The sequence below is a fragment of the Eptatretus burgeri genome, chromosome 13 (genome assembly GCF_056783735.1).
Source record: "Eptatretus burgeri isolate ZD-2024b chromosome 13, Ebu_testis_v1, whole genome shotgun sequence".
Lineage (NCBI taxonomy): Eukaryota > Metazoa > Chordata > Myxini > Myxiniformes > Myxinidae > Eptatretus > Eptatretus burgeri.
The window spans coordinates 7,308,890-7,335,986 of NC_140973.1; the positions used below are offsets into that span (position 1 = coordinate 7,308,890).

The following is a 27,097-nucleotide window of genomic DNA, read 5'->3' on the forward strand; positions in this document are numbered from 1 at the left end:
CGTGGCATGGAAAGAGCATTGGAATAACCCCATAAACGGGTATATTGGATGAGCACAATTAAGGCACCATTAATAACGAATCACCTGCAATGCTGTGCTTGGCTGCTTTTGAAAGACTGATTGATTTGTCCAGGTCGTGTGGTTTTAACCACTGGCATATCTGCAAATTAATGGGTGGAAGCGGTGACCTCTTGCCATTTTCCACCCGGCGGTGCATTGGTCGTTTGAGACCCATGATCATTACACTGGTGTTCAGGAACCCAATTCAGACCCGGGAGGAATGAGGCCCCGTCAAATTCAAATTGAAAGCAATTGTCCTTTCAAATTTGCTCAAAATAAAAAAAATTAAAATGATGGAAGTGATATGGAGAGTAACCCCCCCATTCCCCGGTGGAGGAGGGACAATATGGGACTGATCCCACCATGTCCCTGGGAGAGATGGAGACAGAGGGCCCAGTAGAAGGAGGGAGTCAGAGCTTGCGTGTGGTGCAAGTCAGAGCCCACTTGTGGCATGTACCTGAGCCCACTTGTGCCCACTTGTGCCCACTTGTGGCATGTGCTGCCTGTGGCATGTGCTTGGCCAGAGCCCACTTGTGGCATGTGCTGCCTGTGCCTGAGCCAGGTGCCGTGCCGTGGATGTGTGCAGTCGACTCTGAACCACCAGTGTGCGAAGCGTGTAATTCAGCGCATGCTGAGCTGCCGATAAGAGAGATCGTGGTTGTGCCGCTTGAACACAAGGACACGACTGAGTGCGAGAACAGTGAGAGCATTGTAAACGTGCTGAGTGTGGTGAATGGTGATGATGTGGTTTTTAGAATGGATGAGAAGGCAGAAGGAGAAACACCACCGGGGGAGCCAGCAATTGAGATTGACTGGTCTGGGTCAATATCAGGGAGGGGCTCCCAACAGAGTTGAGAGGCCTGGCTCCGGTCGAGCTGACGGTTGAGCTGATGAAGGATCAGGGAGTGCAGCATGGTGAAGCATGCACGCATGCAGGCCCCTGGAGTAGAGTGCGAGAGTGCGAGAGTGCGAGAGTGCGAGAGTGCGAGAGTGCGAGAGTGCGAGAGTGCGAGAGTGCGAGAGTGCGAGAGTGCGAGAGTGCGAGAGTGCGAGAGTGCGAGAGTGCGAGAGTGCGAGAGTGCGAGAGAGAGAGAGAGAGAGAGAGAGAGAGAGAGAGAGAGAGAGAGAGAGAGAGAGAGAGAGAGAGAGAGAGAGAGAGAGAGAGAGAGGTCGTGTTCCCTCCGAGTCTTTTGGAGGACCCAGAGAACGAAAAGAAGATGGGGGTAGGGAGTTTGCACTGCATAGCCCCCATAAACCTTGGAGAAAATGATGGGGCTGCAAGGCAAATTGGGGTTGTAGACGTGTCCCACACGAGCCTTGCAGAAAAGGAGGGGGACAACGAAAAGTAAATCTGAACAGTTACACCCATTAACATTGGTGTAATGGTGGGACTAGGCCCGTGAGTGAGGTGTCCTGTGTGGGTGCTGCGGAGAGCCCACGGCGGTACTGGTGAAATGGTACGAGGTGGGTCCAGGAACAAGGCCTCATAGCCTCAACATGATTTGAGTCTTTGCTAAAAGCTTAGCATTCACAACAATAATTCTTCTTCAATGGTATTTGGTATCTCGTTGAGAAAAGGATCATTGTTCGGCAAGTTGGCTATACCGCTGATGCGGTGCCCCCTAAAGGTTAGGCTAGAACGTTTTGAAAATTCTTCGGAATGTGGGTGATAACTCGCCTGCTCTTTGTCGAAAGACACCAATGGGATCTTTAACATCCTCAAGCTAATGCTAGCAGACAGGACACCCGGCTTAACGTCCATCCAAGGCCAGCGCACTTTGTGAGGCAATGCCCCGCATGCTAATCCTAAAGAAACCCAGACTACACAGCTCAGAGGCCAGTGCACCACCTCTGCAACATCCCACCAGACATGTGTTCAATAATATAACAATAACCAATGACCCGTAACAATGGTAACAGGAATCACATTCAGACATCAACACGAATGAATCCAGAAGGCTGTTTACTCAAAACGTGGTGAATTGGAAACAATGGCGGGAACATTTACATGAAGCGGTTAAAACACAACTCCGATCCAAGGCTTTGAACACATGAGAACAATTACAAATAGTGCGCCACACCAGGGGTTTGGTTCGGGGGTTGGTGGAGGGTGATTTTGAAATTTTGATGCATTTTCTGCAATTCACCCTCGAATGTAAAAATCACGTTTAAATGTTTGTTTGATTTGAGTATTAAACCTCCATAGGTGTTCATACAGTAAAAGGTGTTTTGTTAACAGCTCTCGTTGTGTTCTACGGTGGTGTGTATGTAGGTATGTGCTGTATTTTTTTGTAGTCATGACACAATGGACATTTGTTTTCAGTTTCCTAACAGGAACGTTATTTTGATGTGTAGTGCGAGTGTTGTACAACTCTTGAGTTTTAACTCCTTGGTTTGTTTGGGAGCTCATTTTACTAAATCATCTTATTTCGTTTGAGATATTATACGTTGTCTCTTGGGAGGTGTATTTTAAAGGTTTATTGTACCTTTGAGACTGCATCACAACAGAAGACGAGCTCCTGTATTGGAGTCATCAGGAGGAACCTGGACAGGATTTGGGTTTCAGCCGCGACTCCGCTACCCTCAAACCCATCCAATCCAGGCACAGCCAAGTGACATTTACAAAAAAAAATTCTACAAGAATTCATTTCTCACCGAGAGATAGATAATGGAAGAGAGGAATAAAGAAAAAGCAAGAAATTGAATGAATAAAGGGAATTGTGAAAAATTAGAAAGAAGTGTGAAAAGAACGAAGATGTCGGGAAGAACCCGGACAGATAGATTTCAGCAGTTACTCCCCAGGTTCAAACGCAACATGTACAAGCTACCAGTGGTCCATCAGTGGGGAAGCACAGTCCATGCAGCATCATGATATGGTACAAACATAATGAAATGGAAGATCAAATACTGCATTGGAGTCATCAAAAGGAACCTGAATCATCTCACTCCTCTGTGTGCATGTATATAATTTAGATTAGATGTGGAAAATTCAAAACAAACTATTACGAACAAGAGACTATCGCATGAACAATCATTCCAAGAAATATTCAGAACTCATTTTAAAATTCCCATTTGAAGAGACTTTAGGAGCCAAACTTGCCTGAATCCTGGAGTCGGTCCATCGACGCCGCTCAATGCCACGTCCCTTTCCCACTTCTTCAATCGGGACATCGTACTCTACACCAGGTGTCCTCCTGAAAATATGCACAAAAGTAGTTTGTGTACAAATGTATACCTGATTAACACAATTCATGAATATATAGGTTCATTATGAAACTTGATGTTCAACACATCAAATCTCCACCATGTGCTGTGCGTCAAGTCTGGGTCCGATTCCTGACGAAAAATTTGTGGATTCTTCGATTTTATTTTTTACAACCACTGCAAGAAAACGTAAAGCAAAAGCCAAAGCTCTCTCCCATCCAAAGGTAATCTCATCATTTTTGCCAAGTGATACTCGAGCCAAATGTGCTCTTGTTACCATGGACTCGCATCTGGTGTGGACGGGACGTGGCCAGGAAAAATTGAGGGAAATTGTTGGAGGATTGGGGGGCCGGGGGGGGGAGAAAAGGAGAGATGGAGGAGAGAGAGGGGAGAGAGAGGGGAGACAGAGACAGAGACAGAGAGAGAGAGAGACAGAGAGCGAGAGAGACAGAGAGACAGAGAGCGAGAGAGACAGAGAGAGAGAGAAAACCTTTCATAATAAAGTTTTCAATACTATAAAACCTAAAACACAAAAGAATAAGGCAAAAAATAAAGAACAAGACACGATTAAAATGAGAATACCAAAACACCATGAACAATTTGCACAACACATTCCTAAAACACCATTTCTGTTAAAACAATTCTAAATAATCTAAATTTTGGTAAAAATAAATAAATAAATAAATAAATAAATAAAACTCGACACAGCCTGTCCATTATAAGACCCGGAACACGACCGATCCATTGGGTACAGCATTTTGGATCAGCACCGAGCTGGGCTATTGTGGTTTTATAAATTGCCAATTTTTATTCGGTTATTAAAAATATAATTGCTGCAGATTGAGAATTAAACAGAAAACTGATTGTAAAAGTGCGTAAAAAAAAAAAAGACTTTCAACGTGACCACACAAAACAAAACGTGGAGTCAATGTTGGACAACCCACATCGAGGCATGGAATAAATCTTCAATAACCATGCAAAAGGTACACAACACTGAAATAGAAACACCAAAAGGATTCAAAAAAAACATTAGTACGTGAAACCATGTGAACAATTCTCCAAGAAATATCAGCAGTTCGTTTTTCAAATCGGGGAACGTACATGGCAGACACTAGCAGTTGAGAGTGAGATCCCAGAGGTCTCTCGAGACTCAAACCGATCTTTGCGTGAGGAAGGGTGACAGACAGAGACACAAAGGTAGTATAAGCACCTTGTGGTGATGCCAGAAAGTGGAGAGGAAGACAAAACCACAGTTTCCATTAGTGTGACTGAAGTAATCTGCGGCTGAGGAGGGTCAGTACCATCGGTAGAAAGATGAAATCCCAGGCTTCGAAGCATGAAGAACCTCTTGATAAAGCTGGGAAACAGCTCTCATGGATCGCAGGCCAACCGTTGTAGCCATATGTCCTGCCGAGTGCCATCGACTTCCAATGTAGTCATCCCAAAGATCCTGTGTTGTACATACAACAGTACTTTAAAAAACAGACGTTGCATGAAAACAGGTGAACAAGGCATGTTGGGAAAGAGTACGTTGTAAAACATGGGCTCGCTGATGAAATTGCCGACGTTGTAGTGAACCACATTACAGTGCACCACAAAAGGTTGTGACAGGTCAGGAGAGAGAGAGAGAGAGAGAGAGAGAGAGAGAGAGAGAGAGAGAGAGAGAGAGAGAGAGAGAGAGAGAGAGAGAGAGAGAGAGAGAGAGAGAGAGAGAGACAGAGAGAGAGAGAGAGAGACAGAGAGACAGAGACAGAGACAGAGACAGAGACAGAGACAGAGAGAGAGAGAGAGAGAGAGAGAGAGAGAGAGAGAGAGAGAGAGAGAGAGAGAGAGAGAGAGAGAGAGAGAGAGAGAGAGAGAGAGAGAGAGAGACTGACTTTTGTATGCTTTTATAATAAAAGTATCAAAACACACCAGAAAAAGCACACTCCATAAAAACAAATCCAAACAATTTTACAGCAAAAATAAATTCAACAAAAGCAATACAAACAAGGGTGTTTGATCATGTCAAAAACCACCACATAATAATACATATATGCAAAAAGTAAGTGCAAGTACTTTCCACTTTGACAAACAGATTCCATCCCAAAAAGAAACTCAAAACCTCATCAGTGTACCACGGATAACCCACAATATCCAGGCTCTAAAGTCTAAAGATAAGCCTGCTCCATTTTTACTCGTGCCGAAACCATACCTTTAAAACAGTAAAGCACATTCGCATTTTTCCCCTTCAATTTTGCTTTCCTGGTTTTATAAATTGCCAGTTTAGCAATGCCCAACAGAAAAGACAAAAACGAGAGGACTGGTTTACTTTTATAATTCCCCCCGATTCCATAAATAAAGACTGGAAAGGAAAAAAACAAAATTAAATTTATAGAAAAGCTGTTGAAGGAAGAGAAAGAGGGGTATCAATCTCTTACATTCAATGAAAATGTGGACAACATTTTCAATCAAATCACAAAAAGGACAAGAAATTGGAACAGAAGAATTAAACTTATGGAGTAATGTCTGTGTGACAAGGGCTTGATGTGCAGGTCTCCAATTCAGGTCTCCAGTTCGCCCAAGAGTTGGAGACTATACATTTTGTTCCACACTGGAGTTAAAAAAGCTCCAGCAGGTAAGGTCTCATTCCACCGATTTTTTAATAGTTTTGTAAAACCAGGTATACATGCTTCCAGGCATATGTTGTAGATAGCCGTTTTCCCTATGACGTGAAACACACCAATTTCCTCTAAGTTTGAGGAGAACACACCCTCTTGTTTTTTTGAGGCAATTTGAAGTTCAGGGAAATAGAGGCGCGAGTCCACCACTTCATCCACCCCAGTCCACCCGATGTTTAGTCTATGAAAGGTTTGAATTACTGCTTTCAAGACATTTTACATTAAGACCAGTGTCTTAAGCGAGAGAAGTTGGTACAATCTTTTCCACCTTGCCAGTTTCAATTTAATTTTTTCCAGGAAGTCTTCCCAATTTTTTTGTTGATACGCTTCAATTCCTAGAAATAAGCCTAAATATTTAAACCCCTCACGACTCCACTGTATTCCTCCTGGTAAAACAGGCATGGACGAGGAAGGCGATCTGGGGCCCACCCAAAAAGCTACACTTTTATTCCAATTTACCCTTGCAGTAGAAGCAAGCTCAAACTGGGTTAGGCAACGAGAGACCTCAGAAACATCTTTTTGATTTGAAATAGCAACACAAATATCATCAGCATAAGCTGAAATAACTATTTTGGAGTTTTGTGAAAGAGAGACTCCTAACACCGAGTTCCGAAGTAAAACTAATAAAGGTTCAACGGATAGATTGTAGAGCATGCCTGATAGCGCACAGCCGTGACGGATGCCTCGCCGAAAGGGGAAAGGGTAACAAAGACTATTATTAACCTTCAGCAGACAAGATGCATTTTTGTACAATAACTTAACATAAGCAATAAATTTTTCCCCAAACCCTGTTCTCCTTAATACACCAAACAAAAAAGAATGGTTAACACTATCAAAACTTTTTTCTTGATCAAAAAAGTAATAAACCAAAACCAGGAGATGTAGTTCGACCGAGACTGATCAAGTCTCTCACCAAAAAAATATTATCGTATATGGAACGTTCTGGAACACAGTATGATTGATCAGTACCAATCAAGAAAGAGATGACTTCCTTTAGACGGGTTGCAAGTGCTTTTGACAAAATTTAAAAATCCATGTTGAGTGACACGGGCCGCCAATTTGCGGTCTCATGCAGGTTTCCTTTCTTCGGAAGGAGACACAAAACTGCCCTCCGGCAGCTCAATGGCAATTCACCTTGATCAACACTCTCCTATAAGACCTCAAGAAGAGTAGGGCCTAGAATGTCCCAGAAAGCCTTATAAAATTCAGCCGGAAGGCCATCAAGTCTTGGGGCTTTCCCCTCCTTGCTATCCTTGAGCAAGTTCTCTTGCTTGGAGCAAGCAAGAACTTGGAGTAAGTTCTCCAAGAGAAATGCCAGGCTCAAGCAATTGTTGTTGGAATTCAGACAGAGAAGGGAGCAGTTCAAGCATCGCATTCCTGTTCTCCTCATTCACACCTCTTTTTGCGAAGATTTTAGAAAAATAGTCTTGTAGTTCATGCTTGATATCACTCTGGGACCGTCAACAAATCACCACCAGAAGAGCACAAAGCATGGATTTGTTGAGGGGTCTTCACCGTTTTTTCCAAATTGAAGAACACTTTGTATGGTGTGTCAAGTTGGATTTTTTCGTTCCGCAGTTGGACGAATGCGCCGGCCGCCCGCTCTTTCACCATTTCAGCCAGAAGGGTCCTTTTCTCCGAAAACTGCTGGACATTCACGCTAGACAATCCAGCTTTCTGCTCACAGATAAGTATATCGTTTTTTAAAGCAGATATCACACCAAAAGCGTTGTATGTGCTGTAAGAAAAGTATTGTTGGCAAAAACATTTGATTTGGGACTTTGTGCAGTCCCACCATTGTCTTAAGTTCAAATATGAACCCTTTTGTGACTCACATTTTTCCCAAACCATTTTAAAAACTTCTATAAAATGTGAACTTTGTAGAAGTTTCAAATTAAAAGTCCAATATGCACTTCCACAGACATGATGAAGAAAGCCACACACCATAACAATCATGTGATGATCGGAAAAACCAGACGGCCTTATATAAGGGTTCTTAACAATGTTTACCATTTCATGATTAACATAAAATCTGTCTCGGCGAGCCATCGTCAAAACATTTCTTGATGAACAAACCCATGTATACTGACGGATATTACGGTTTTGTACCCGCCACACATCCACCAGTTTAAACTCTTTAACTGGCTGTGCTAAAGGCCTTGCACTGGGTGGATGAGGCTCACAAGTGTTCCGATCAAGTTGTGGGTTGAGATTGAAGTTGTAGTCACCCCTCCCAGACACAACAACATGGTTAAGTCAATGGTGCTTACAAACTCTGCCAACTTATACAGAAAGACACCTCTTTCAGAGTTAGCACTAGGACAGTAAACATTAGTCATGCAAATCTTTAGGTTATTACTGACAAATTGCACAGACAGTAAGGCCTAAGTCACATTTGCTCTACGGCGAGGATACGGTGGCCGTACGCCCTCTGAATTGACAGAAATGTGCGGCGGCCGCAGAGTTTCTGCGGTGGCCTCAGGGTGGCCCTACGCCGTTTGGCTATCTTTTACAGGCCGTAGGGGTCGCCGTGGAATTATAACACGGAGTTATAACTTTTTTCATTTCTATGTTCGCTGTAGCGATTCGACAAGCCAAAAAAAAAAAAAATTAACCCACTCGTTACCTATCGTCCGTCTCACCGCACGTTCGCCTTAGGGCCCCCCCCCCCCGGCGGTCCCCCTGCGGTTGCCTTATGGGCACCTTGAGGCTACCTTGCGTCTGCCTTGAAAATTTTATGGCCGCCGCAGGGCCCCCTTCAAGTCACCGTGCGACATCAAATCAAAGACCGTACAGCACCCCCACGTTTTTGGTCTGCACAATTTCTAAATACACCGTGCGGCTCCCTAGAAAAATAAAAAAACATATGTGACTGCTACATTGTGTGACCGTGGAAATATTGCGGCCGCCGTCTAATTGCTAGTGGCCGTAAATTTTGGAGACCCCACGGCCGCCGTGGCAAATGTGACTTAGGCCTAAGTAACCTTTGCAAATTTCCTTACAAGTTATCTCCAATACAAAGGCTGGAGTCGAGGATGCAACACTATTGCCACACCAGCCTTGGCCTTAACAAGCGCACTCGAGAAAAAAAAGACAACCTTTAAAGATTTTACACCACTCATCCTCAGAAGACTGATTTGCATGCATCTCCCGTAGCATCAGCACATCAATTTTTTTCATTTTGGAAGAGCTGAAACACCTGGAGGCGACGCACACAACTGCGGCCTCCATCGATGTTCAGGGATGCTACTTTTATCTCCATTCTCTTAGTTATTCTTGAAGCTCTTTACCAGCCCGAGTAACACATTTCCTTAACCTTTGGAATTGAGGATCTGACATGTTAACCTGATAAGGATTACGAATCATACTCCTTGCAGTTGTAATGAAATTGTGTAAATTCGGGAAGTAATCTTTGATTTTTACGTATCTTTTCCTGAATGTCTCATCCAGGAATTTAATCACATTTTCTTGAGACTCTAAGGTTGTGTCGTTTCCCCCTTCATCCTCTTGAGAGCTTAAAGCACTGAAATGTGGGGTAGAAGAGGTTTCGTCCAAATAAATTGCTTCATCTATGGCCTCTCCTATTACTTGTGGAACACTTACTTTTGGCTCAACAGAAAGTTCTGCTCTGTTTACGGACCCCTTCGAATTTGCCTTGTCCATGCCCTTCCCCTCTACAACCCTTACATCATCATCTGTGAGGGAGGGGTTGACATTTAACTCACAGGGATTTTCCCCTTTATCTATTTCTCCATCACTGTCAGACAGAGCTGTTAACTCGTATGAACAAGTTTGGCGAACAGGACAAACACTTAAAACATCCTGAGATACCTCACCGTTCTCTGTGTCCCGCTCGGAGTCGGCCAGTGGAACAAGCGAAGTTTCCACATCCGCACACGACTCCGGTACCACCAAGGGGTTTCCAATGTGAGACGTCCCTTGGAGATCCCGCAAGCCTGATACGATCTGGACCTTACTTTGATCTTTAGCATCAAAGGCATCAACGTTTGACCGTTTTTGGCCTTTTTTCCCGGTATCCGTAACAGACACCTCCACATCGTCCACACTGTCCTTGTACAGTGGAAGGTAAAGGAGAGGAAGCAACCACTTTCACTTCCTCGTTCGGTGGAGGTGGATTAATTACGTCACCATTACACACCCTCTCTCCAACGCCGGTCAGGGTGGACGAGTCCAATTCGTCGAACACCTCAGCCGGTGGGGTGGGAGGGGGGGCGGGGCTCGGCTCCCGATTCACATTACATAAAACCTGTTCACAACTGTATACTTGCCAACTCTACCATGGAACGTGTAAGCACCGCACAGCTGATGATTTTGACGCAATTTCCGGTTACTTCGGCCTGGATTCGGGATCAGCGAACAAATAATGTAAATTGTGGTGAATTGAAGGTCGTGACGTGTGATCACATGTTGCACGGCTCGAGCACGGAAGAGATAAAGCTGAGGTTCGGCACGGTCGGGGGAGATTGTCCCAGGGGCATTGTCGTTTTACGGCGGCGGTTCACTTGGTGCTCGTTGAATGGTGGGAATTGAGAGTATATCGGACTCCGTGCTTATACTGATTTATTTTGCGGTGATTAGTTGTGCGTGTATACCTTACTGCTTATGTACTCCTTGCTGCGCCTGTATCCCCTGGTGTGCCCGTAGAAGCGGCTTCAATCAAATGGAATAAAGCCTACACTCTGAAGGTTCTTCTCTCGTTTTCATTTCAATTTATTCCATTTGGTTTTCTCGGCTCTCTCAACCAACGATGGACAAGATCTACAAACCGGAGAGGTTCGACGCAGACCCAAACGCGACTGACTCAGAAATGAAATGGTCGCATTGGTTCCGTTCCTTCTCACACTATCTGACCATCATCGAAGAGGGAGCCGACAAATTGGCCGCCCTTGTGAATCATGTCTCGCCCAGCGTATACAGGCTCTTCTCGGAGTGTGACACCTACGAAGCAGCGATCGACGTGCTGCAGGCGCTCTACGTGAAGCGCAAGAATGAGGTATACATACGACATCTTCTCAACACACGCAAGCAAGCAGCCAGGGAGACAATCGATAAGTTCCTGCAAGCTCTGAAACAGCTGGGAAAAGACGGCAGCTTCCGGGCCGTAAACGCCGAGGAACACCGAAATGAAGCGACCCGGGAGGCATTTATCCAAGGATTCAGATCAGCCCACATACGGCAACGCTTACTAGAGAAAGCGCAACCCACTCTTGAAAAGGTAGTCGATCAGGCTCGAGCGATGGATACGGCTCAGCAGCAATCTGAGTCATTTGGGACACCGATGCTGCTAATGAACGCTGCTACGGTGGAAACTCAAGGAACCCCACAGACACAGACACAGCCTGACACAGGGGATGGAGAAAAACCCGAGGAGCCGGATACCCAGACCTCGTCAAACTCCTCAGCAACTACTCCGGTTGGTAAATGCTTCTTTTGTGGGTACAAAAGACACCCCGCCACAAATGCCCCGCCAGAGATGCCACATGCATGAATTGTGACAAGAAAGGGCATTATGCCAGGGTATGTAAATCTACTCTAAGGAGAAATAAACCCACTTCTGCGGCTCTCTACTCGCAAAAGAAACTAACTGCAACCTCACCGGGGAATCTATCCAAGGCTATCATCAACGTACGAATTAACGGGCATATGGCTGAGGCACTGATTGATACCGGTAGCTCTGAAAGTTTCGTTAACAGCTCGCTAGTGAAGGGCAGGAAATGGAAGATCCACCCGACAGACAATACGGTATGCATGGCCTCCACATCACTACAGTCGCGCGTACGAGGGTACTGCAATGTTGAGTTGGACGTAAAAGGGTACACGCATCGGGATGTAAGGGTACTGGTGCTTCGTGATTTATGCGCAGACGTAATTCTGGGTCATAATGTCCTCAAGCAGCACACGAGCATCGAAATACCCTTTGGAGGAAGCAAACCTCGTCTAATTTTAAATGCTTTGACCACCGCAGAGGTAACGTCCCCCCAGCTGTTCGCTAACTTGTCGCCGGTCTGTAAACCGATAGCGATCAAATCGCGGCGATATACCACTGCTGATATGAACTTCATCACTTCAGAAACCAAGCGATTACTGGAAGAAGGAATTATAGAACCGAGCGATTCGCCATGGCGCGCACAGGTGTTGGTCACCGCCAACCAGAATCATAAGAAACGAATGGTTGTCGATTATTCCCAAACTGTCAATCGTTTCACCCAACTCGACGCCTACCCTTTGCCGCGCATAGATGAGATGGTCGAACGCGTGGCCAATTATAAGATATTCAGCACCATCGATTTGCGAAGCGCCTATCATCAAATTCCCATCCGAGAGGAAGACAAACCGTACACTGCATTCCAGGCAGGTAGACGCCTCTACCAATTCAGGAGGATTCCATTCGGTGTCACGAATGGAGTAGCTTGCTTCCAACGGGTTATGGACGACATCATCTCAGATGAAAACCTCAAAGACACTTTTGTTTACGTGGACAATGTCACAGTGTGTGGTAGGGATCAGGGGGAACATGACATGAATCTGGACAGATTCTTGAGCATCGCTAGAAAATATAATCTGACTCTCAACTACGAGAAATGCATATTCTCGGCAAGGTCAATTGATCTTCTCGGCTACACGATAGCCGACGGCACGATTAAGCCTGATCCTGAACGATTGCGCCCACTTCGTGAGCTACCCCCACCTCAGGACCTGCAGACAATGCGCCGGGTGATCGGCATGTTCGCTTACTATGCAAGATGGATTTCGCAATACTCCGAGAAAATACATCCCCTAGTGCATTGCAAAAACTTTCCACCAGATGCCGCTGTTGTAACAGCTTTCCACAACCTCAAAGATGATATCAGTAATTCCGTGGTATTATCGATCGATAGCTCGGTGCCCTTCGTGGTGGAAACAGATGCTTCAGATCACGCGATAGCTGCTCCGCTTAATCAGTCTGGGCGGCCGGTCGCGTTCTTCTCGAGAACTCTCTCTGGAAGCGAGCAGAGACACTCGGCAATAGAGAAGGAGGCGTACGCCATCATCGAAGCGCTGCGTAAATGGAGACATTATTTACTGGGAATCCACTTCACGCTCGTTACGGACCAACGATCCGTGGCATTCATGTTTGATGGGAAAAATAACGGGAAAATTAAGAATGAAAAAATTATGAGATGGCGGATAGACCTAGCTTGCTATAGTTACGACATAGTCTACCGGCCCGGGAGGGAAAACCCTGCTGCAGACACCTTCTCTCGGGTCTACTGTTCGGCGACAATCAGTCGGGCTTTGCAAGACCTCCATGTGTCTCTGTGCCACCCGGGGGTAACCAGAATGGCACATTTCGTGCGCAGACAAAACCTTCCCTATTCTATTGAAGATATTAAACAAATGAATGCTTCATGCCCTGTTTGTGCTGAACTAAAACCCAGATTCTATGGCGCGGCTTCTGGCAGATTGATCAAGGCCACTTCTCCCTTCGAGAGACTAAACATTGACTTCAAAGGGCCCCTGCTGACCGAGACAGACAACAGATACATATTCACTGTTGTTGATGAATATTCAAGGTTCCCTTTCGCATTTCCGTGCTTGGATATGACCTCGGGCACTGTCGTGAAATGTCTGTCTGAGAAACCTTCGTACATACATTCAGACAGAGGGCCGTGTTTCATGTCGGCCGGGCTAAAACAATTCCTGTTAGAGCACGGCATAGCAACTAGTCGAACGACGGGTTACAACCCACAGGGTAATGGGAAGGTGGAACGATATAATGGAGTTATTTGGAAAGCCGTAACTCTGGTGCTGAAATCGAGAGGACTGGGCCCCGAGCGGTGGGAGGTTGCCCTTCTCGACGCTCTGAATTCCATACGCTCTTTGCTCTGCACGTCCACCAATGCAACTCCTCACGAACGAATGTTTACTCACCAACGACGTTATGTTGACGGCCAATCGGTGCCCAACTGGCTGACCCATCCCGGAACAGTGTTCATGAAACGCCCGGTACGACAAAGCAAGTATGAACCCATGGTGGAAGAGGTCGAACTCATCGATACTAATCCAGAGTATGCTCATGTCAGGCTCCCGGATGGCAGGGAGACCACTGTGTCGGTTCGCCATTTGGCTCCCTCAGGTACTCCTCCCGCAGGTACACCACCATCTGGCACTCCTCCCTCTGACATCCCCTCCCCAGGTGTTCCCCCCCAGGGACTCCACCCGAGAAGGGTGACGACGGAGCAGCCGCGTTCCACCCGAGAGCGATCGGGGAGTCATCTCCGGCACGAGTCGAGGCTCACCAAGAGGATCGGAAGCCTTCCTCAAGTGAAACCGCCATCTACTCCCGGAGAGGTCGACGAATAATACCCCCTCGCCAACTCAATCTGTAAGGGGGATTATCGGCATCCTCGATGCTCATGCTCCTATATGCTCTTCGCTATGTTTGAGAAACCTTCGTACATACATTCAGACAGAGGGCCGTGTTTCATGTCGGCCGGGCTAAAACAATTCCTGTTAGAGCACGGCATAGCAACTAGTCGAACGACGGGTTACAACCCACAGGGTAATGGGAAGGTGGAACGATATAATGGAGTTATTTGGAAAGCCGTAACTCTGGTGCTGAAATCGAGAGGACTGGGCCCCGAGCGGTGGGAGGTTGCCCTTCTCGACGCTCTGAATTCCATACGCTCTTTGCTCTGCACGTCCACCAATGCAACTCCTCACGAACGAATGTTTACTCACCAACGACGTTATGTTGACGGCCAATCGGTGCCCAACTGGCTGACCCATCCCGGAACAGTGTTCATGAAACGCCCGGTACGACAAAGCAAGTATGAACCCATGGTGGAAGAGGTCGAACTCATCGATACTAATCCAGAGTATGCTCATGTCAGGCTCCCGGATGGCAGGGAGACCACTGTGTCGGTTCGCCATTTGGCTCCCTCAGGTACTCCTCCCGCAGGTACACCACCATCTGGCACTCCTCCCTCTGACATCCCCTCCCCAGGTGTTCCCCCCCAGGGACTCCACCCGAGAAGGGTGACGACGGAGCAGCCGCGTTCCACCCGAGAGCGATCGGGGAGTCATCTCCGGCACGAGTCGAGGCTCACCAAGAGGATCGGAAGCCTTCCTCAAGTGAAACCGCCATCTACTCCCGGAGAGGTCGACGAATAATACCCCCTCGCCAACTCAATCTGTAAGGGGGATTATCGGCATCCTCGATGCTCATGCTCCTATATGCTCGTTACATAATATATCAATGCTCTTGACCATGCTCCTACAACTCAAAATAATCCTCACTGCTTGGCATGTATGCTTCTGTAGTTTAGATAGTTCGCGTTGCTTGAAATGTATACTCCTATAGTGCTGAAGTAATCATGGTGTGTTAGTTGGGCCTCTAGTTACATTTTAAAGACGGGGAGAATGTGGTGAATTGAAGGTCGTGACGTGTGATCACATGTTGCACGGCTCGAGCACGGAAGAGATAAAGCTGAGGTTCGGCACGGTCGGGGGAGATTGTCCCAGGGGCATTGTCGTTTTACGGCGGCGATTCACTTGGTGCTCGTTGAATGGTGAGAATTGAGAGTATATCGGACTCCGTGTATATCGGAGTATATCGAATGCTTTACAGAGATCAACATAGGCTGCAAGCAGCCCCTGCCGAAACTCTCGTCTGCGTTCGGTGAGGACCCGAAGAGCAAGGATACGGTCAATCGTTGACCTCTTTGTAACCACAAACCACACAGGAAAATCCCTTATTTGGAGCGAGTTAATGTTTAAAACCACAGAGTAAAATTTCTTATTTGGAGCGAGTTAAGGTTTCAAACCACACAGTAAAATTCCTTATTTGAACCTGGTTAAGGTTTAAAACCACACAGTAAAATCCCTTATTTGAACCTTGTTAAGGTTTAAAACCACACAGTAAAATATCTTATTTGGAGCTAGTTAAGGTTTAAAACCACATCGTAAAATTCCTTATTTGGAGCGAGTTAAGGTTAAAAACCACACAGTAAAATATCTTATTTGGAGCTAGTTAAGGTTTAAAACCACAGAGTAAAATATATTATTTGGAGGTAGTTAAGGTTCAAAACCACACAGTGAAATATCTTATTTGGAGCCAGTTAAGGTTCAAAACCACACAGTGAAATATCTTATTTGGAGCGAGTTAAGGTTTAAAACCACACAGTAAAATTCCTTATTTGGAGCGAGTTAAGGTTAAAAACCACACAGTAAAATATCTTATTTGGAGCTAGTTAAGGTTTAAAACCACATCGTAAAATTCCTTATTTGGAGCGAGTTAAGGTTAAAAACCACACAGTAAAATATCTTATTTGGAGCGAGTTAAGGTTCAAAACCACACAGTAAAATATCATATTTGGAGCGAGTTAAGGTTTAAAACCACACAGTAAAATATCTTATTTGGAGCGAGTTTAGGTTCAAAACCACACAGTGAAATATCTTATTTGGAGCGAGTTTAGGTTCAAAACCACACAGTGAAATATCTTATTTGGAGCCAGTTAAGGTTTAAAACCACACAGTAAAATATCTTATTTGGAGCTATTTTAGGTTCAAAACCACACAGTAAAATATCTTATTTGGAGCTAGTTAAGGTTCAAAACCACACAGTAAAATATCTTATTTGGAGCGAGTTAAGGTTCAAAACCACACAGTAAAATATCATATTTGGAGCGAGTTAAGGTTTAAAACCACACAGTAAAATATCTTATTTGGAGCGAGTTTAGGTTCAAAACCACACAGTGAAATATCTTATTTGGAGCGAGTTTAGGTTCAAAACCACACAGTGAAATATCTTATTTGGATCCAGTTAAGGTTTAAAACCACACAGTAAAATATCTTATTTGGAGCTATTTTAGGTTCAAAACCACACAGTAAAATATCTTATTTGGAGCTAGTTAAGGTTCAAAACCACACAGTAAAATATCTTATTTGGAGCGAGTTTAGGTTCAAAACCACACAGTGAAATATCTTATTTGGAGCGAGTTAAGGTTCAAAACCACACAGTAAAATATCTTATTTGGAGGGAGTTAAGGTTCAAAACCACACAGTAAAATATCTTATTTGGAGCTAGTTAAGGTTCAAAACCACAGAGTAAAATCCCTTATTTTGAGCGAGTTAAGGTTCAAAACCACACAGTAAAATATCTTATTTGGAGCTAGTTAAGGTTCAAAACCACACAGTAAAATTCCTTATTTGGAACTGGTTAAGGTTCAAAATCACACAGTAAAATCCCTTATTTGAGACTGGTTAAGGATTAAATCCACACAATAAAATATCTTATTTGGAGCGAGTTAAGGTTTAAAACCACACAGTAAAATATCTTATTTGGAGGTAGCTAAGGTTCAAAACCACATCGTAAAATTCCTTATTTGGAGCTAGTTAAGGTTTAAAACCACAGAGTAAAATATATTATTTGGAGTTAGTTAAGGTTCAAATCCACACAATAAAATATCTTATTTGGAGCAAGTTAAGGTTTAACACCACACAGTAAATATCTTATTTGGAGGTAGTTAAGGTTCAAAACCACATCGTAAAATTCCTTATTTGGAGCGAGTTTAGGTTCAAAACCACACAGTGAAATATCTTATTTGGAGCGAGTTAAGGTTCAAAACCACACAGTAAAATATCTTATTTGGAGGGAGTTAAGGTTCAAAACCACACAGTAAAATATCTTATTTGGAGCTAGTTAAGGTTCAAAACCACAGAGTAAAATCCCTTATTTTGAGCGAGTTAAGGTTCAAAACCACACAGTAAAATATCTTATTTGGAGCTAGTTAAGGTTCAAAACCACACAGTAAAATTCCTTATTTGAGACTGGTTAAGGATTAAATCCACACAATAAAATATCTTATTTGGAGCGAGTTAAGGTTTAAAACCACACAGTAAAATATCTTATTTGGAGGTAGCTAAGGTTCAAAACCACATCGTAAAATTCCTTATTTGGAGCTAGTTAAGGTTTAAAACCACAGAGTAAAATATATTATTTGGAGGGAGTTAAGGTTCAAATCCACACAATAAAATATCTTATTTGGAGCAAGTTAAGGTTTAACACCACACAGTAAATATCTTATTTGGAGGTAGTTAAGGTTCAAAACCACATCGTAAAATTCCTTATTTGGAGCGAGTAAAGGTTCAAAACCACACAGTAAAATCCCTTATTTGGAGCAAGTTAAGGTTTAAAACCATGAAGTAAAATCCCTATTTGGAGCTAGTTAACTTTTGAAATCGTCGTTTCATCAGACAAGTTAGAATCAGGAAGTCCAGTGAACCAGAGACCTGTTCTCCTTGTCTCCATGGTAAGACGGCAGAACGGATGCGATGTTCTTTCCTGAAGTCTTTCACCACGATGACCATCCATCAATCTCCCCGCTATCCAACTCGACGTTTATTCTTTGTGTGTTATCAGTGGGGGGACCATTCCCAAGCCTTCACGGAAAAATTGGGGAAAAGGTCTTCAAAAGGGTGGCGGCGAGTCTAGTATCGGACAAGAAGGTCGAGACTGTTCGCGGCCCTATATTACACCTCAAAGAAAAGAAATATATTGTTGCTTGTACGGGGAGAAATATAAATGATGGACCCGAGGTATATCCCTGTACAGTCCATCTCCACAACAATTGCATCACACGCTTGGCACGATGGCTGACCTGAGCCTGGTATTGGCTCAGTGGTTAGGATGGCGGCTTCAGATCCTAGGGTCCTGAGTTCAAGCCCCGTCGGCCGCTGAATTAATACACCAGGCGGTTAACTCAGCCTGTCATCCTTCCGAGGTCAGCGAAATGATCACCAGTTCCAGTGTGTGTCCTGGTCGAGGGGCACTGCATCAGCGACACAGTCGAGCTTCAATAAATGATAGCTACCCCAGCAGCTAAGCTGTCATACGACCACCACCGCTGACCTCATGCAGCATCGCTCTCCCGTTTGATTGTTTATTTTATGTGGTAAAAGCGGACGTCGTTGGAAACACCTGTTCCGTGTCCCACTCGCCGTGTTTCTTCTCACTTCATTACACTCACATTCCAGATGTTTCTCGTGCCGTCGAGCCAAAGCCAGTGTACTTCATCACAGCATTTGATGAGAGCATTTCAAGATGGGAAACATTTTTTAAAACGTCATCATTTTAATTCCCTTCAAACGGCCTCAAAAGCTTGTAAAACGATGTTTCTCGAACACAAATAGATATTTTAACATCCCGAACCTCCTCGAACCGCGTCCTTTCCCCCCAAAATCAAACAACCACCCGTTCCCACGTTAACATTGTGGTTTTAGGAGACGGCACACCTCTCGGAATGAGCGTGTCCACGTTTACATGAACGGGTCATCGTTTTCGAGTAAATTAAATAACACTCACAATGGGAGAGGAGGCGTGGCTTCGGAATATCCCGGCATGCTTCGCGCCTCCAACCTTGTTCCGTTTCTGGGTTTTTTTTTTCGTATTTATCGTCGATTCTGGGACTGCACTTGTAAAACATCATAGTTTTCTTTAACGAACAGTTTTTTAACGTTTAACCATTGTGGTGATGTTAACTGAGTAAACTAGTGCCGACGGCGTGTCCGTGTTGCTGGTTGATGGTTGATGAGGTAAACCGTGTGGAGTGTCTCAAGGAAATGTGGAGACTTTCTCCATCGAAAACTGCACTATCTCGTGGTTCTGCATTACCTGATGGGTAATGTGACGTCACCTCAAGATAAACGTGTGAAAAGCACAACAACAACCAAGTGGGACCAGTGGGTTTATTCCCGGTTTGCACGCAGTGCGCATGCGCGCTCAGATCACCCCACACATTACGTGTGAACATCACCCAGCCCAACCTTCTCTACACCCAAAACAGGGCAAGGTACAATTACCACAAGTTGAACCGTTCAGGTACCACACCCATGCGAACAGAGTGTCGCAAAAGTGGTGACTGTGCGTGTGAAGTGCTGATGGCAGCAAATTCAGGGGGATGTGGAGGACGAGAAGATCCAGGTTCTAACTCTCCACGATCAGGTTCAGACACATCAGGTTCAAATACATCAGGTTCAGATAAATCAGGTTCAGACATATCGGGTTCAGATACATCAGGTTCAGACATATCAGGTTCAGATACATCAGGTTCAGACATATCAGGTTCAAACATATCAGGTTCAGGCATATCAGGTTCAGACATATCAGGTTCAGACACATCAGGTTCAGACATATCAGGTTCAGACACATCAGGTTCAGACATATCAGGTTCAGACATATCAGGTTCAGACACATCAGGTTCAGATACATCAGGTTCAGATACATCAGGTTCAGACATATCAGGTTCAGTCATATCAGGTCAGACACATCAGGTACAGATACATCAGGTTCAGACATAACAGGTTCAGACATATCAGGTTCAGATCCATCAGGTTCAGACATATCAGGTTCAGACATATCAGGTTCAGACATATCAGGTTCAGATACATCAGGTTCAGATACATCAGGTTCAGATACATCAGGTTCAGATACATCAGGTTCAGACATATCGGGTTCAGATACATCAGGTTCAGACATATCAGGTTCAGATACATCAGGTTCAGATACATCAGGTTCAGACATATCGGGTTCAGATTCATCAGGTTCAGACATATCAGGTTCAGATACATCAGGTTCAGATACATCAGGTTCAGACATATCAGGTTCAGATACATCAGGTTCAGATACATCAGGTTCAGACATATCGGGTTCAGATACATCAGGTTCAGACATATCAGGTTCAGATACATCAGGTTCAGACATATCGGGTTCAGATACATCAGGTTCAGACATATCAGGTTCAGATACATCAAGTTCAGATATATCAGGTTCAGACATATCAGGTTCAGATACATCAAGTTCAGATATATCAGGTTCAGACACATCAGGTTCAGACACATCAGGTTCAGAAATATCAGGTTCAGACATATCAGGTTCAGACACATCAGGTTCAGACACATCAGGTTCAGACATATCAGGTTCAGTCATATCAGGTCAGACACATCAGGTTCAGATACATCAGGTTCAGACATAACAGGTCCAGACATATCAGGTTCAGATCCATCAGGTTCAGACATATCAGGTTCAGACATATCAGGTTCATACATATCAGGTTCAGATACATCAGGTTCAGATACATCAGGTTCAGACATATCGGGTTCAGATACATCAGGTTCAGACATATCGGGTTCAGATACATCAGGTTCAGACATATAAGGTTCAGATACATCAGGTTCAGATACATCAGGTTCAGACATATCGGGTTCAGATACATCAGGTTCAGACATATCAGGTTCAGATACATCAAGTTCAGATATATCAGGTTCAGACACATCAGGTTCAGACACATCAGGTTCAGACACATCAGGTTCAGAAATATCAGGTTCAGACATATCAGGTTCAGACACATCAGGTTCAGACACATCAGGTTCAGACATATCAGGTTCAGTCATATCAGGTTCAGACACATCAGGTTCAGATACATCAGGTTCAGACATAACAGGTTCAGACATATCAGGTTCAGATCCATCAGGTTCAGACATATCAGGTTCAGACATATCAGGTTCAGACATATCAGGTTCAGAAATATAAGGTTCAGACATATCAGGTTCAGACATATCAAGTTCAGACATATCAAGTTCAGACATATCAGGTTCAGACACATCAGGTTCAGACATATCAGGTTCAGACATATCAGGTTCAGACACATCAGGTTCAGATACATCAAGTTCAGACATATCAGGTTCAGATACATCAGGTTCAGACATATCAGGTTCAGACACATCAGGTTCAGACACATCAGGTTCACACACATCAGGTTCAGATACATAAGGTTCAGACAAATCAGGTTCAGACACATCAAGTTCAGACATATCAGGTTCAGACACATCAGATTCAGACACATCAGGTTCAGACACATCAGGTTCAGACATATCAGGTTCAGTCATATCAGGTTCAGACACATCAGGTTCAGACACATCAGGTTCAGACATATCAGGTTCAGTCATATCAGGTTCAGACACATCAGGTTCAGATACATCAGGTTCAGACATAACAGGTTCAGACATATCAGGTTCAGATACATCAGGTTGTGGAACCTGGCTCACAACTACAATGGATACCAAGGGTTCACCTTCAACAGGCTGAACATAGGTTGGAGCTTGGAGGATTGGGTTCACAATGCCGAAGACAGAGTTTGTTAATATCTTCAAGGACTGTTTGGCTATTGGACAGTTCCACAACAAATAGAGAGTTGCCAATTTGATTGATTAGGTGACCAGTGAGCCATTTAGGTGTACGACCGGGATTCAGCATGAAAACAGGATTGAACACATCGATGGCACGTGGAACTGAGGTCCTGTCATGGCACCACCTCTGTTTAAACCGGTGGTCAGTAACTCTGGACGAATCACGAGGAAGGATGAGATCAGGGAGGGCTAAGTGTGTCTTTAGCATTCGACCGATCATCACGTCCGCGGGTGTGCGTCCAATGGTTGTGTGTGGACGTGTCCTATATGTAAATAACACTCGTGACATTCTTGTTAAGCCTTTAAATTCTTATCAATATTAAATTGATCAATTTCAACTTGTTTCACTCTTTACTTGCATATTATATTAACCCCTTCTGGATATTTCACAATAACCCTTTGTTCATTTACTAACTTTTATCATAAAAATCATAACATGTTAATTTCCTAACTTCCGCCAATTCCCAGGTTATTGAAAAATCATGAAAGATTTTCAGTGTAACTGAGAAAGAAGTTAAACTTGATTTACATCCTTTTGTTACATCAATGAATCCTTCATGTACATCATCAATGAACACTTGATGTCGATACATTAACATTGTTCATATCATGTTCGTACAATATCGAGGATTATTACAGGGTGTTAATGAACGATTTTCACAATAACCAATTTTACTCATTAAAAATAACCTCGTGACTGTGTGCATAATCACTATTCCATTTGTTATCATTTAAAGTGCAACTTACTTACATCGACATGTAGGTGGAAACTCACTCAGTCAGCTATTTCCCCCACACAAGATTCGAAACAACACTCCATCTTCGTCATCTGAATTTGCCACCACAAAAGGATGTGACAATACCAAGAAATTCCAATTGGTATTTTCATATACTCTACATCATATCAATATTCGGCTGTCGTTACGATGATGAAAGACTGATGATTAATGCTGAATCGGAGTATGAGATGTCTATGTTCATAAAATGTCATCATTCTTCGATTCACCCAGTACACACAGTAGTTTATGTCCACAACAGTTACAAGCTATGGTACATGACTCTTTGGCTTTCATACAAGGGCAATGCGATCTACATTTGCATCTCATTGACATCACACCTGGTTTGGATGGTTTGGATATTAAAGTAGCCACAGGTGTCCCTTCCTTGTATTCCTGCCAAAATCCATGGGATCAGGCAACATTGGATTTGCCAGCGTTGCACGTTCTCCAAATCAAAATTTGATGCATGGCCCTCGAGATATGCAACTGAAACGCATCACTGGTCGGGGATCAGAGGTCAGATTTATTTTGTTTGGAAAAGATGACAACGCAGTTCATCCATAGATCTGGAGAAGTCCTTTTCCTCATATAATGCAAAGATTTGTTTGCAAGCAGACTCTGTGATGCAAGCAGATTGAGGCTGAAAGGCAATAACACAAAAGTGTCAGATTTTGGGTCCGTGAATTTCAATTGGGTATTAAATGTAATGACTGGAATCATTATCTTGCCAGAAAAATTATAAAACTCTCAGCAGACATAACAATTCGAGTAGACACATGGTAGAAGCCTGTTTCCTGATGGGCTTCTGTCTATTCCATTAAAAAAAAAAAAAACTTTAGTACCAGAATCCTGTACGCATGGCCGAGCAAATTTATGGTTGAGTCACTGCAGTTCCCACTTCATGCATTTCTAGGTCAGCTGCCTGATCAATATCCTCATGTATCATAAGTTATCGTATTATACAGGCTTGTTTGTGTGACTCCCTTGGCATCAAATGGAAGAGATGTCCTGGACTAAATCTTGGAAATCCTCATCAGCTCTGCCCTTTCCCTGTTCCTGGACCCAATCTATCCCTGGAAAATTAAAATCACCCATAATAATCAATACTCTTCCCTTACCACCTGCTCTTCTGAACTCTCTTTTTCTCGTCTTTTTTTAATCGATATAAGATTTTATCGATATCGTCTTTGCTAAGGACAGATTGTGTCGAGAAATTGTCTTGAATGAACATGATTAAAGCACTTTACAGCCCCCCACCACACCCTTCAATGCCCCCTCCACAACTTTCCCACCCCCATAACAGCACAAATGTTAACATTAACAGTATTGTCCTATTTACAGCAGCCAACAAAAGTATTCAGCCCTCCTTAAAAGTTTTCACATTTTGATGATACCTGAGCTTTCATGATGCTTTCAAATCAAACTTAATATATATAGTCTTCATAAACTACTCCAAAGTTAGTTATATATACTCCAAAGAATAAGTTAGATTAACAGAGAAAATCAGATGATTCTCGGTTGCACAAGTATTCAAACCCTTGGTGGAGTGATGAAGAAGTGGTGGAGAAGCACCGTTCAGGAGAGGGTTATAAGAAGATTTAAAAGTCACTCATTATCCCTTTGAGGACGGTGAAATCCATCATTAAGAAGTGGAAAACGGTATCATACCACCCAGACTCGACATAGATCAGGTCGCCCATTCAAACTCAGCAGCCGGATAAGCAGGAAACTGGTTTCGGATGTCACTGTAAATGCAACAACGACTTTGAAAGATCTGCAAGGCTCTATATCTGAGATGGGGGTTAGTGTTCATCAATCAACAATATCCCTTCCCTTCACAAAGCTGGCCTCGATTGGCAGGTGGCAATAAATAATCTATTACTGAAAAAGAGCCATCTAAAAGCTCTTATTGAATTTGTGAAAAAGCATCTTAATGATACTGCTGGCATGTGGAGAAGTGTTTTGTGGTAAGAGGAAACAAAAATTGAACTTTTTGGTCTAAATTCAAAGCATTATGGCTGGTGCAAACCAAACAATGCACACCACCCAGTCAACACCATCCCTATTGTCAAACGTGGTGGTGGCAGTATCATGATTTGTGGCTGATTTTCATCAGCAGGGACTGGCAAGCTTGTCAGGAAAGAAGGGACAATGGACGGTGCAAAGTACAGGAGAATCCTTGATAAAAATCTGCTTGAGTCAGCCATGAATCTGAAACTGAGTAGGAGATTCATATTTCAACAGGACATTGATCTGAAGCACAAAGCTAAAGCCACACTGTAGTGGCTGAATAAGAAGAAAATAAATGTTCTTGAGTGGCCCAGTCAATGTCCTGACTTGAACCCAATTGAACATTTATGGCGAGACTTGAAGATTGCAGTCCATCAACAATCCCCATCATCCATCCATTCCATTGGGACAATACTCTGTGCAGAGCGTTGGTGTTGCCTAAGCAATCTCCTTGGCTCTTGGGTACAATCCTGGACAGGTCACCACTCCGACACAGGATACCAGCATGCTGGCACTCATTTTGTCAACCTCAGGATGACAGGCAGAGTCAACCCCACCTAGTATTAATTCAACAGCTGAGGAGGATTTGAACTCAGGATGCTCAGATCCCTGTAGGACCCCAAGCCCACCACCCAAACCATTAAACCAACATGAGCCATATCCTCATCAAACTTGGCAGAACGAGAGCAATTTCATGTGAAGAATGGGGAAAGATTTCACCATCTCACTGTGCAAAGCTGGTAGAGACCTTCCCAGAATCACTCACTCATAGCAGTCATTGCTGTAAAAGTTGCTTCCACCAAGTACTGACTGACCTTAGGGGCTGAATACTTTTACAACCAGTGAATTTTGATTTACGCACATGTTTTTTTACAGGTATCCCTGACATGTAACCTCCTTCAACTTTCACAGTATTTAGTTTGATCTCTTCAGTTATTAATAAAAAAATTTCATTTTGAAAAATTGTTCCTGCATCATTCATAATCTATCGATAATTCCAGCAATCTCTGTGTGTGTGTGTGTGTGTGTGTGTGTGTGTGTGTGTGTGTGTGTGTGTGTGTGTGTGTGTGTGTGTGTGTGTGTGTGTGTGTGTGTGTGTGTCTGTCTGTCTGTCTGTCTGTCTGCGACCGCCGTTTCTCGACGATCACCAGTCCGATCTAATTGAAACTTGCCAGGAATATTGCCGGGGACCCGCTGATGTGCCTTTTCAAGGTTTGATATCAATCGGACAAGCGGTTCCCAAGTTACGGCCATTTATCTGTCGACCAATGACAAGACACGGTGCTATGACGTCACGAATGACGTCACAATTAATGTTTATTTATTTATTATTTTTATTTATTTTGCACGATTGACGGGCTGATCTGATTGAAACTTGCCAGGAATATTGCTGGGGACCCGCGGATGTGCCTTTTCGAGGTTTGATATTAATCGGACGAGCAGTTCCCAAGTTACAGCCATTTATCTGTCGACCAATATCTGCGAGAGAGGGGACGGGAGAGGGGAATGAGAGTGGGGACGAGAGAGGAGGGGGGAGAGAGGAAGGGCGAGACTAGGGGGGATAGAGGGGGGCAAGAGAGGGGGAGAGAGAGGGGTGAGAGAGGGAGTGAGAGAGGGGGTGAGAGTGGGGGCGAGAGAGGGGGACGGGAGAGGGGGATGAGAGTGGGGGCGAGAGAGGAGGGGGAGAGAGGAAGGGCGAGACTAGGGGGGATAGAGGGGGGCAAGAGAGGGGGGAGAGAGAGGGGCGAGAGAGAAGGGCGAAAGAGAGGGGCGAGAGAGGAGGGGGAGAGAGGAGGTGGGAGAGAGGAGGGGCAAGACTAGGGGTAAGAGAGGGGGAGAGAGGGGGAGAGAGAGGGGGAATAGAGGAGGGGTGAGAGAGGGGGGAGAAAGGGGGAGAGAGAGGGGGGCAAGAGAGGGGGTGAGAGAGGGGGAGTGAGGGGGAGAGAGAGGGGGCAAGAGAGGGGCGTCACAATTCAAGAGAGGGGGCGAGAGAGAGGGGCGAGAGAGGAGGGGCGAGAGAGGAGGAGCGAGAGGAGGGGCGAGAGAGGAGGGGAGAGAGGAGGGGGAGAGAGGAGGAGCGAGAGGAGGGGCGAGAGAGGAGGGGGGAGAGAGGAGGAGCGAGAGGAGGGGGAGCGA

General features: G+C 44.4%; 1 long non-coding RNA gene across 1 annotated transcript in view; it reads right to left on the reverse strand.

Moving 5' to 3' along the window:
- Positions 1–2,173: 2,173 nt before the first annotated feature.
- Positions 2,174–27,097, reverse strand: part of LOC147013769 (uncharacterized) — a 59,395-nt gene continuing 34,471 nt past the window's right edge. The window contains exons 2-3 of the long non-coding RNA XR_015050510.1: positions 4,566–4,714; positions 2,174–3,254 (exon numbers count right to left, since the gene is read on the reverse strand). This is a non-coding gene — a long non-coding RNA (uncharacterized LOC147013769). The remainder of the gene's footprint in view (positions 3,255–4,565; positions 4,715–27,097) is intronic.